The sequence below is a fragment of the Rhinatrema bivittatum genome, chromosome 3 (genome assembly GCF_901001135.1).
Source record: "Rhinatrema bivittatum chromosome 3, aRhiBiv1.1, whole genome shotgun sequence".
Classification (NCBI taxonomy): Eukaryota; Metazoa; Chordata; class Amphibia; order Gymnophiona; family Rhinatrematidae; genus Rhinatrema; species Rhinatrema bivittatum.
The window spans coordinates 204733537-204745852 of record NC_042617.1 but is presented as its reverse complement, the minus strand read 5'-3'; the positions used below and the strand labels follow the sequence as shown (position 1 = coordinate 204745852).

The following is a 12316-nucleotide window of genomic DNA, read 5'->3' as shown; positions in this document are numbered from 1 at the left end:
CAACTTATTTTATAGTAAATTTTGGCTGACTCAAGCTTCCAGTTCATTTTTATATGCCAAAAGTGTAGTATTAAATTTGTGAGCAAAAGGATTTTTTTTTCTAAGTCACTTTAGTCCCCACATGCAATAAATAGGTATTTGTGACTTACAATCTCAGGAGTACAGAAAAACCTAATAAACTGCAAATGTTTAAGCCCAACAGTGAGTTATGTATTTCTTCATGAAAAGAATAAAAAACATTTCTCTCGGGTTGGTTAATTGTAACATATATCTTGTCTATTTCTCTTTCTCAAGCTCTAAGTATAACAGATCACTGCTGTCTTGATATTCTTTACATTAAAAGATTTACAATTTCGTTTACTTTTTTCTACTGACCATGGCCAATTTTTGGTAAAACTGGTGATCTGTACGATTTAATTGAAATACCTGGTTACTATTACTGATGGCTTTCCCTGCCACACGTTGTAATGGAGTGCTTCTAATGTATTCTGATAAAACACTATTTCTAGTGGTATTTTTTTCTGTCTTGCTAAATGAAGTGGATATGTTACACTATTTCTAGTTCTGATGCAGTGGTTATTTGGCAATCTTTTCTTAATGCATCCAAACCTTGATAAACTCTGACTGTGATTATACCATTTGTAAACTTTACTCACTCTTATATTTTATAAGTTGTATTGTGAAAATAGAACTACACCAGTTGAATATGACTGCTATATTCATCTGTAAAAGTTGAAGGCCAAGCTTCGCAAATAGTTTAAAATGTACAAGAGATCCTATGTTTAATTTTACAATGCACACAACAGTTTCAGTTAATACTTTGTGCTAATGGAGCATCCACCTCTTTTAAAGTAGTGGTAATAGCAAAACATGTATAGATCATTAATTTGGCAGTTAAAATTAAGTTCCCCTTTCTCATTCTAATTTTTGTTTATAAACTGCTAGTTCATTGGTCCATTAATGCATGAGAGAAATATTTTTGGGCATGCATGGTATTGCTGTTCATCTGTGTCCCTGTAACATTTCTTAGTTTCTTTTATGAAGTGGTGGTATGGACTGTTTTTTTCAAAACAGCAGTATTCTGGACTGTTTTGATTGGTGAGTCAAGATGGCGGCCTGACGGCAAGCTTGTTCATTTCCCTGTCGTTGCCTCTACAATATTGCCTCTACTATGCCTTCTAAAAGCAAAGGAAAGTTCGGCTCTTTCCCTCAGAGCCCAACCTTTCTCCGGGGCAACTTATTATTTTTATTTATTTATTTAAGGTTTTTTTATACCGGCATTCATGAAAAACTCACATCATGTCGGTTTACATAAAAAAACAGGGGTGCGATGAATACAATCCAACAATCCAACGTACTATCCAACAATGCTTGCACCCCTTTCTTGAAGGGTCTTCGGCTCCAGTTGCTGAGGTCGGCATTGGGGAGCTCACCTCGGCTGTGGACGATACGTTGCTCAGCCCCTTGGATAATCGACTGCCTCCGGCGGTCCGAGGCTCCACCGCTGCGGCATTGGCATCGGCAGGAGGCTCTGGTGCGGCCCAACTTGTCGCTGGACAGGAGGAAGCAGCGGCAGTCCCTGCCTCTGTGCCATTGCTTCCATTGTCAGCAGGAAGCTTTGCCGGAGTTGCTGGACAAGTTACGGCTTCCATCGTTTCCCAGGAGGAAACTTTTATTTCTCCTCCAAACCTTCAATCCAACGTGGTGTTTGTCTCTCCGGAGAAACTGGCAGTCATTACTCCTGGCTCTTTGTGGGACCTTGTGGCTCATTTTGGGAGAGCTCTTACTTCTTGTGATTCTAAAGTTCTTGCTGTGTTTCATCATATTGTAGTTATTTCTGCTTTTCTCAACATCAAGAATTGTCCAAGAAAATTAAGGAAGTTGAGGGAGGAATTTAAATTCCTTAAAAATGTGCAATCTTCTATCATTCAAGACTGTAACTTTTTGAACAGAAGATATGAATTTATTGAAAATAAATTGTGCCATTTGGATCTGTGCTTGTTAAACTTCCCACGGGTGGTTGGTGAAAATCCCAGGTCTACTCTTAAACATTATTTTTTGGATATTTTGGCTTTTTCTTCTGATTCTACTCCCACCATGGACAAAGTATATTTTTTGCCATCTTGTATTTCTAACTTAAATTAACCTGTGGATGTTAATTTGACCACTTTTCTCAAATCCTCTGATAAGAAATCTCTGAGAGCTACTTTATGTCTTTCTTTTCTGAGTATGATTTGTGCTCTGTTATGAAAAGTTACTTTAAGAACTCAAAATTTTTGTTTATGGGTCAAAAAATTAGAATATTCCTGGATCTCTCCAAGATTATACTCGATAATCAAACCAGTGAGGAATAACATACTACTCACTTTATATTAAAATTTTCTTTTTTAACCGGGGGAATTAATATCAGAATATTCTGTGCTCAGTCCTTTTGGTTCTTGCCCTCAAAGGGCTGCAACCAATTTCATGATGGAACAGCACATTCTTTTAACCTCATTTACTAGTTCCCAATAACGAATAATTTGTTTTTTAAATTTGCATATGAATTCACTTATCTTGAAAAGTGTTCCGTGAAGATACCATCACCGCCTCTCGTGACTCCAGATCCCAATGTGTGCTTATAGATATTAACTCATTATATTCTATCTGTTTTTGTAGCAATAAAAACTCTCCAACCTCCCAACATTGCAATGTTTCGGCGGCTTATATCGCCTGCTTCAGGGGATTCTTCCTGACAAAAAACAGAACGCACTTAATGGTACTCTCCCCCTCAAGTTATTTCATTTTACATTACAATTTTATCTGGCATCATAGCAAAATGAGACTCACTCATTTATTCGGCCGCTCCCGGCTCCTCCCTGCAGCACAAAAACAAAACAGCGTTTTCTCGCTCAAGGTTTTCTTCCGGATATACTGCTTTTTTTTTTTTTTTAAACAAAAATTATTCGATATCGGGAACTAGTAAATGAGGTTAAAAGAATGTGCTGTTCCATCATGAAATTGGTTGCAGCCCTTTGAGGGCAAGAGCCAAAAGGACTGAGCACAGAATATTCTGATACTAATTCCCCAGGTTAAAAAAGTAAAATTTAATATAAAGTGAGTAGTATGTTATTCCTCATTGATTTGATTATTGAGTATAAATATACATAGTGAGGAAATAGTAGCCTGAATAGCAGGATTATTGGTTTTCTCTCCAAGATTACACAGGAAAGAAGAAATGTTTCTTCCTTGCACCAAGAAAAACCCCAGGAGTTGGTGCATCTTTTTTCCTACGATACCCTTGAAAATTTGTGAGGTATAGCAATGATTCTTTTGTTTTTTTGTGCACAAGCCACTTAGTTTTTGTTGATTCCAAGAAGGTGACTATTCCTACTGGAGTCTCTAATTCTTCATCCACCTCATAATAAGTCCGGGACAATCAGACTGTCATTTCCTTGTGGACATTTATTTCTTTTATAAATTCCCCAAATTTTATTTCTCCTCCCCTCAGGTTTTTCTTCTGGAGTTTAAGATAGATGGTATTGTTTCCTAAAATTTTATTTCCTTTGTATTTTTCATTTTCACATCTATGTTTTCAATACAAAGTTAATTCTTTGTTATGATTTAAATGTAATAAATAGTTAAAAAAAAAAAAAAAAAAAAAAAAAAGTGCTGCTTTGATTATGCTTTTTCAAGAAGAAGGCTAGCAGCTTCAAGCCTTGCTCAACATGTCTGTCATATTTGGTCACCAATCTTGCTACAAGCATTGGGGGTAGCAGGGTCATGATTTGACCCTTCATAACATCTGTTCAAGGATGTCATTAAGGACAGTTAAGATCTACAAGATGAGATCACAGTTTTAGCTTGAAAAGCTGAAGACTAGGTCCACTGAATCAGCACCAAAGACTGTGATGGAATTGTGCCATTTGCTGATGACAGTGTGCAGCAAGTGGCATCAAACCCTTCGGCACCAAACGAGAAGCCCCAGAGATTACAGAGAAATTGCTTTCCCAGCTTGCACCAAACATCAAGCCCTGAGCATTCAAGCAAGGAGCCAAGAGGCTGCAGCACAGAGGATCAGCATTGGTGCTGATTCCCTTTGATGCACGGCCCCAAATGCTGCTAATCAACTGCTAAAACAGGGTGTAGGCCCATTTCCCACTTTCCATGCAGGGTATTTGCCATATCAGTCTATAGATATCCAACTTCAGGTTTCTGGCACCTTTTATCAGGCTCCAGGGAAGATCAGTCCACTTGATGAAGCCCATCATATCTTTGTTCAGCATGTAAAGGATGCTAAGCGGAGGGATTTGGCTTGTTCAACTCCACTCGGAGCATCGTGACCTGTCGACTGCAGCCTCCTTAGTGGTACAAAGTGCATGGAGCCAGTGGCAGTCCTACAGTAAGGTAGGATGAGATGGCAGCCTCAAGTAGCAAAATTATGGGGACAGTAGTAAGTGTCCACGAAAATACCCCTTTGGCAACTGCCTCACTTTGTATTTTGAATACTAACGCTAGTGGGGTCCCTACAATCCACCAGCAGGAAGACTCGTGACAACCTAGGATGACATGCTAGTGGGGTTCCCACTTCCCACTAGCAATAAGAGGACCCTATGGTGTCAAGAAGACAACCTGGGTAGGGGGTGTTAGTGACGGGTAAGGGGGTCAGTGGGAAGAGAAAGAAATGAGTGAGGAAGAAGGGTGAGTGAGAGGGGAGGATGAGTGACAGAAGGAGTGAATGAATGAGTGGGAAGGAAGAGGGTGTGAGTATTGGGGGGAGAGAAGGAAAAGGAAAGCAAGTATGAACAAGGTGGAAGAGTAGAATTAGAGGAAATGAGAAATGGGAAGTAGAGAGGGAGCAAGATTGCATGTGGTATAAATGGGAGAGTATGGGACTGGTGGAAGTACTAGGCAGTCTAAGTGGCTGCCTAGAGCACCACAGTTTAGTGGGCACTGCAGCAGTTGTTCCTCCTTGTTTTTTCTGCCTATGCAGACCCAAAAGAAGTTGTATTGCATGGGCCTGCATAGGTGGGAAGGAGTCAGTGCAATCGCTGTAGCAGGAGGAAGAGAAACAGCATTGGTCCAATTGGCTGGAAGAAAGGAGAAGAGCAGTGTAGGCCTATTTCCCACTGGCTGAAGGTGTAGGTGCTGTCACTTGTGAGTTTCGGAGGGAGGGGGGGGGGGGGAGTTGAGAATGTGAAGTGTGTGTATATGTGCGCAAGTATGTGTGAGAGAATTAACATGAACACAAAATTTGTGTGCAACCCTTCTTCCCCCACTCTTCCCCTGAACTAATCCACAACAATCTCAGTTCGAGTGGAAATCAATAGTTCCCAAATATGGTGAACATGGAATTTTTTAAAATCCTAATTAGTCAACTTGAGTCTGGTATTTTGAAATATTGTATTGGTTTTTGAGAAATTTATAAAAATGTTGATGAGTTAATTATTGGATTATGTTCTATTAATCAGCTGTTTTGAAATTTAAGTATCTTTACTATTATGATTGTTTTGTATTTCTTGTTTTTTATTATTGTTTTATGAGAAATGGTGATGCTTCTGTTTTTCTATTGTGGCAATGCATATAGTGTCAGGCTTATTGCAGTTTCCAGTTAAGTTTTTGTCTACATGTTTCTGTTTATACTTTATGGTCTTTTTAGTCTGTATTTGGTGAGGGGCTATATTCTGCATGTATGATCAATGTGAGGTATTCTGCTGGTGTGTAGTTTGTATAGGGATCTATAACAGCCTGACTTGTTCTGTTTTCCTTATTGGTGTTAGTGTTGCTTTTTCATAGGTAGCGTTGTTACTGTTTGAGTGCTGGTAGTATGGTATGGAAGGTTTACAGTATAGTAATTGTAATTCAGTTAATTTGTGGCTTTCTGTGGGCTAAACCATATGGATTCCAGGTGTCTCATATGCTGTGCATGTAGTATGCATATTATTGTAAGTGATAATTTTACCTCAGAAAACTGTATTTTGAATGTCTCTTACATGTAAAATCTCCTTTTTTGGGTTGGGAAAACTGTTAAAAAAAATTTTTTTTTTAATGAAAATAAAAATGCATAATTTTTAATTATTGGAGGGAGATAGGAGAGCAAAAGGCTGCTAGGCTCACCTAGGGCCCCTAATACCCTTACTCCTGTACTAAGAGTGCACCACACACAGACTCTCACCATTCACCTATTTCCCACATTCCCTGGGGGCAGATACTGGGTAAGGATGGGCGGCTAGTTGTAGGGTTCCCAGGATTGTGGCAGGGTTGCAAGCTTCCTAGAAATATTATCACTGACATTCTTCTGGGAACCCTGACTCCTGCCTACCTACTTCCCCAGCATTAAAAGGGCCAGATTTTAAGGGGAAACCTCCCCTACCTCTACTACCTTTATTTAAATTTTCTACAGGCAGTAGTTAAGGCCATGCCAATTGAGTTGAAGGTTGAAAGAGAGCCCAGGGCAGCCCACACTCCTGTGGTCTTCCTAAGGATGCTTCTAAGCATCCATTCTCTGTACCATGAAAGTAGCATGTAGAAATCATCACATTTTGTATTCCCAGTTAGAAAGAAGATGAAAACCAAGTACTACCAGTCCAGAAGGCTGGGAGATTCAACAGGTCCCAGTTCCTACATCAGTTTGGTAGTTGAATCCACCCTGAAGAGGGTTAAAATGTAGGACCTATGCCTTTTTTACCCTCATGGTGTGAGTGTCAGACCTTGGACTATTTCAGAAAGAAGCACTATCAGAAAGCTATGTTACAGAGCTGCAAAGCATCGTACCAGAACTGTGGTCCAGTATTTACAGTCCATCTTGTAAAAGCATAAAAATGTACTGACCACCACTTTCAACAGGACCAAAGTAAATTGTGTTCCTTGTTGAATGAGGAGTGCAAGAAGCATTTGGTCCACTCTGCCTCTGATGCTTTGAGATGGTATTGAAAACTTCTGAAATGGCTATTGATGATACTCATGACTGTGATTATCTGGCCTGCATGAAGGGTGTTCAGGAGAGGCTCACAAATGTGCTGTAATACTGAAGAAAATCTCTGAAAATAAGATCAGGGCAATGAGAGATCTTCTAAAGGACCAACAAAGCACTCTTCAGACACTCTACTAATACAAAACACCCTTTCATATTCAGGAGGTTTAGGAGTCAGAAACCTAGAAAACATTTCCTTTCTTGAAAACTCTTCCAGGATCAAATCATCCTAAGCAACAGCTACCAAGAGGGTAGATCCTGTAAGCCGTACGCAGCTACCCAGTAAAAACCAGACTATAGTTAGTAGTCCAGCCTTTCTTTCAGAAGATCTCCCTGTGGGGAGAAGGCTAAGGTTTTCCACATCATAACCTCCCAACAGCTGAGTCCTTCATGTTAACCACCAGAGAACAGGGACACTCAGCAAATACCAGCAACTGCTCAGATTGGAAGTCTTCTGCATCTTCCAAGCTAAAGTAGTCAAACTTGTCCTATTGCACAAGAAGGTAGGGATTTTTAGTCAGGTACCCCCAGGTCCTCAAGAAACATAGAGCAGGGGTTCCCATCCTTTTAGGGACTGTGGAACACTTTTCAACCTCCAAAATTTTCACAGACCTCCACATATTTCTCCTTCATTTTTATCTGCAGTTATGTACTGTATATAGAAAAGTAATAACTAATTATATGCTCCCCAGACTCAATTATAGTATATAAAACTTGTTAAATAATGTTTACTGATATAAACAGAATACATATAATTGAAAAGCACAGCAGTAAATGTGCAAGAATATAGTATAACTACAAACAGCTATACAGCTAGATCTGGAGCAACTGAGGGATTGGATTGGTAGAAAGAGAGGAGACTAGTGAGGTGGGAAAGAGAGAGAGACTGGCAGAGATGGATTGGTGATGGAAAAGAGACAGACCAGGGTGAACTGGTTGGGGGGGGGGGGGAGAGAGACATGCTGGCAAGAAAAGGACTGGTGGAAGGAAAGAGAGAGACTGGTGGAAATAAGCTGGTGGAGAAAGAGAAAAAACTGGTAGGAATGGACTGGTGAAGGGAGATGGAGTGAATGGTGGAGGGAGATAGAGACAAAGACTGGTGAGGGACTGGTAGTGAAGTGAGACGGACTGGTGGAGGGAGACAGAGACTGGAGAGGATGGACTGTGCAGAGAGAGAGAGAGCAACTGACAAGGATGGAGAAAATCACCTGTGATAGGGAAACCACCCTGTTAGTTTGATCTTGGCAGCAGTCCAGTGACTGACTCCACACCTGCCTGTTGCCAAATTCCATACATGCAGAGTCAAGACACCTCTGTTCATAAAGGAAAAGGCACTGCTACAAACATTTTGCATCATTATCGCAAGATACTGCTCTGTCATTTTAGTGGCTTCTCTAGACAGATGAACCTTCTAAGAGGCAAAAAAAAAAAACCCTGGCCATCCAGTAAAATTACCATTAAAATTATTGAAGCGCATCAATCACAGATTCTTCTATATAGGGGTGGGACAGAATCCCATCACAAAACCTGCATGTACAATATCCTACATTCACAGAAACTCCCCAACAAAGGGTGCAGGGCAGAACAAGAACACTTCCCCTTACCATTCATCATAGAAAGAATAATAATCATATTCTGTTGTCACCTCAGTAACAGCAACACAAACGTGCAGACATAAACTGAACTGGAAACTGCAAGAAGCATTGCCTTTCCTCATAAAACATCAATATAATCAAGAAATATAAAATATCAATAATAAAACCATACTAATAAAAAGAATCTTTCAAAACACACATAACATCCAATAATTTAAAACTCATAAATTATTTTTAAATTTCCCAAACAAAATATTTCAAAACATCAGATACATAAAACAGCCAACGATTAAAACTAATAAGGATTAAAACTTTCCTCTCTCTCCATACCTGGGAACTTTTGATTTCCAGTCACCCTGAGATTGCCGTGGATTAATAGGACTGGTAAGATGATGCACAAACTTTCTCCTCCCTCATATATACACACATTCTCTCGTACTCACACACACAGGTTCCCTCTCTCTCATTCACACACATACAAAAATATTCTCACCTCAGCCGATCCCACTCTTTTTCCTGGAGTGTCTGTGGGGGGGAGAGGGCAGAGGGCCCCCGTGGCTCACTCATACTGTCTGAAGGATGGGATGCACTAGTGGCCTCCTTCATTCTTCAGTTGGTGGGATGGGGTGCACCGGCAGCCCCAATGCCTCCTTCACATTTCCGCCGCCAATGGGATGGGATATGGCAGTCCACTGCCATTTTAATGACTCAAAACAATTTTGTGGTGTTTGCAGATTTGGTCATCTTTCCTTTCTGCAGATCATTTATGAATATGCTAAACAGCATTTGACAAAGTCCCTCATGATACTCCTCAAGAAATTAAGGTACAGGATAGGAGGTAATGTCCTATTGTGGATTAATAACTGGATAAAAGACAGGAAACCGAGAATAGAAATAAATGGTTAGTTTCTCCAATTGAGAAAGGTAAATGGTGAAGTGTCCCAGGGATTTGTACTGGGACTGGTGCTGTTTAACATTCATAAATGATCTGGAAAAAGGAGCAGTGAATGAGGTGATCAGTTTGCAGTCAATATAAAGCATGAATGAGTTGTGAGAAACTGGGGGACAGGGCATCTAAATGGCAGATTAAACTTAATGTGGACAAGTGCAGTGTGATGTTTATAGGGAGAAATATCCTAAATCTAGGCTCATAATGCTGGGTTCTGTCTGAGTCTTCAGCTAGGATCTCTGAGTCATTCTGGGCAATATATTGAAGTCCTCAGCTGTCAAAAAAAGCAAATAGAAGTTAGGAAAGATTTGGAAAGGAATGAAAAATAAAATGGAGAATATCCTAAAAATTCTGCATAAGTATTGTGTGCTGTTCTGATTGCCCTAGCTAAAAAAAAAAATGAGATAGAACTAGAAAAGGTAGGTAAGTAGTAAAATTGGTAAAGGGGCTGCAGCAGCTCTATTACAAAGGAAGGCTAAACAGGTTAGGGCTCTTCAGGCTGGAGAAGAGGCAACCAACAAAGGAATATGATAGAGGTTTATAAAATCATAAGTGGGGTAGAATTGGTAAATAGGTGATAGTTAGTTATTTCTCCAAGGATAAGCAGCATGGAAGTATTCTCAAGTATGGACTAAGCCCTTGTACTGTGTGCCCTACCTTCATACCTAGAAGAGGGGCTACATAAGCATCTAAAAATCTTAGTTGAATTTAGCATAGTATATGCTGCTTGAATCCTGTTAAACATGACACTCTAGTGTGATGGAAAAAAGGGGAAATGTTTCCTAGTTTTGAGTTATTCTTTGTTCCAGTCCCTATATCCCTAATTGGGAAAAATGGGACTATAGTACTAATGAATACTGGACTTGGTAGTAGTCACTTGTTGCTCCCATACAGCCTTTAAAATATTAGCCCTTGTTATGTGCTCAGAATCATATCTTAAGTGACCTAAAATGTTATCTTTATTTAAATTTGTTAATTGCCTATACACTGGGTGATGTACAAGAGGGAAAAAAATACATAAAATCTGTACATATACAGAACATAAACATAGCAGACACCAGTTGGGAAATATAACAAAATATAAAAAAAACAATCCAGAGGACTAATAAAACGCTTGTCTGAATAGCTATGTTTTTAAAGAAATCTTGAAGGACTTCACACTGTCTGCCAGTCACAGTGATTCAAGAAAGGAGTTCCAAAGGATCGGGGCTGCAACCAAGAAAGCAGTCTCTGGTGTTACAAAACCTGCATGCAATGGTGAGGGCATTACACCAAGGAGACATGGCAGAGGAGATAATTTAAAGGTGATAACTGCAACCTTGTACTTGATGTACTCAGCAATCGGAAGCCAATGTAGATCAGTGAGAACAGTAGTGATATTGTGTCTGTTGGTGCCAGCAATAAGTTATGCGGCAGCATTCAGCAGTAGTTGTTGAGGAGGTTTTAAAGTAACCACTGGTAAATCCAAAAGAACAGAATTGCAATAATCCATGATGGGAAGGATGGAAGCCTATACTACTGTTCGGAAATCATCTCTATCTAAGAAATATTTAAGGCCACAAAGTACGCGGAGTTTGAAAAAGCCTGACTGTATTCTGCTTTTGACATGGGGGCAAAATAAGGTGGGATCAATTAAGATACCTAAATTGCAAATGCAGGAGTCAAGTGCAAACAAGATGTTCTCAATCACAATGAAAGTGTCTAAAGTCCTACTATGGGGGCGCTGAATCAGCAGGCACTGGGTTTTGGAGATGTTAAAGAGACAATTTATTGAAAAATAGCCACCTCGTAATGGTCAAGATGCACAGGTTCACTAGGTCCACAGTCTTTGTCCAGGAAGAACAGACCCAGGCAAACTGAATGTCGCCTGTGTAAACTTTGTACCCTTCGCACAACCCAGCTAGCACTTCACACGGTAGTGATAGATATAAATTAGAAAGCATGGCTGAAAGGGCCAACACGTGGCAGGCCTGTTGGAATTTCAGCCTATTGAAAGTGTTTATTGTCAGACTCGACATGTTGATGCCGATGTGAAAGAAAAGAGGTGAACCATCACAGGTCAGTACCAGAGATGCTGCATTTGCTTAAGCGATGTAAAAGAATGTCACGGTCTACTGTGTCGAATGTCACTGTGATGTCTAAAGAAACAAGGATGTAGCTATTACCTGAATCTAGACCTCTTCTAAATGAATCCAAAAGGGATAAAATTAACAATTCAGCACTCAGTGATTTCTAAATCCATAGTGGTGGAGATCCAGAACTTGCTTGGTCTCAATAAAATCGGTCAATTGAACGAGATCACTGCTTTCTATCAATATAACCCAAACAGGGAAGAAAAGAGAGAGGACTGTAATTATTGGGTTCTGACGGATCTAAGTTGGATTTCTTTACAAGAGGTTTAACGGAAGCTTTCTTAAGGGAGGTGAGAAGAGCACCTTCAGTAAGAGAAAGGTTGACTTAGCGATAGGAGGGAGGGTAATAAAGCGTCTTTGATCCCTTTCAACACAGAAGTATTGCAGAGATTCAAAGAACAGCATGCATGATTCAATTTAGAAATGACCTGGATAAGTTCCAGTGACGAGATGAAATCAAATTCACTCCAGGTGGAGTTCAGATTGTCTGAGGAAGAGGGAAGTCAGTCTAGCACTGTTGAAAAGGAAGCAGAAAAAGTGGAGACTTTACCTATAAAATGATTCAAAAAATCATATCATTGTAGTTCACTTGGAGGAAATAAAGGTGTACCAGATGATCCCAGTAAGGTGTTAGTGAGGGATTTGGCTATTTTGAATTCTTTAGGGTTGTAGCCAATGTCGTGAATCC

The 12316-nt window shown here is 39.9% G+C and overlaps 1 protein-coding gene across 7 annotated transcripts in view; it reads left to right on the top strand.

The window, feature by feature from the left end:
* The window catches only part of QKI (QKI, KH domain containing RNA binding), a 730493-nt gene that overhangs the window by 614488 nt on the left and 103689 nt on the right, over nucleotides 1-12316 (top strand). The window lies entirely within an intron of this gene.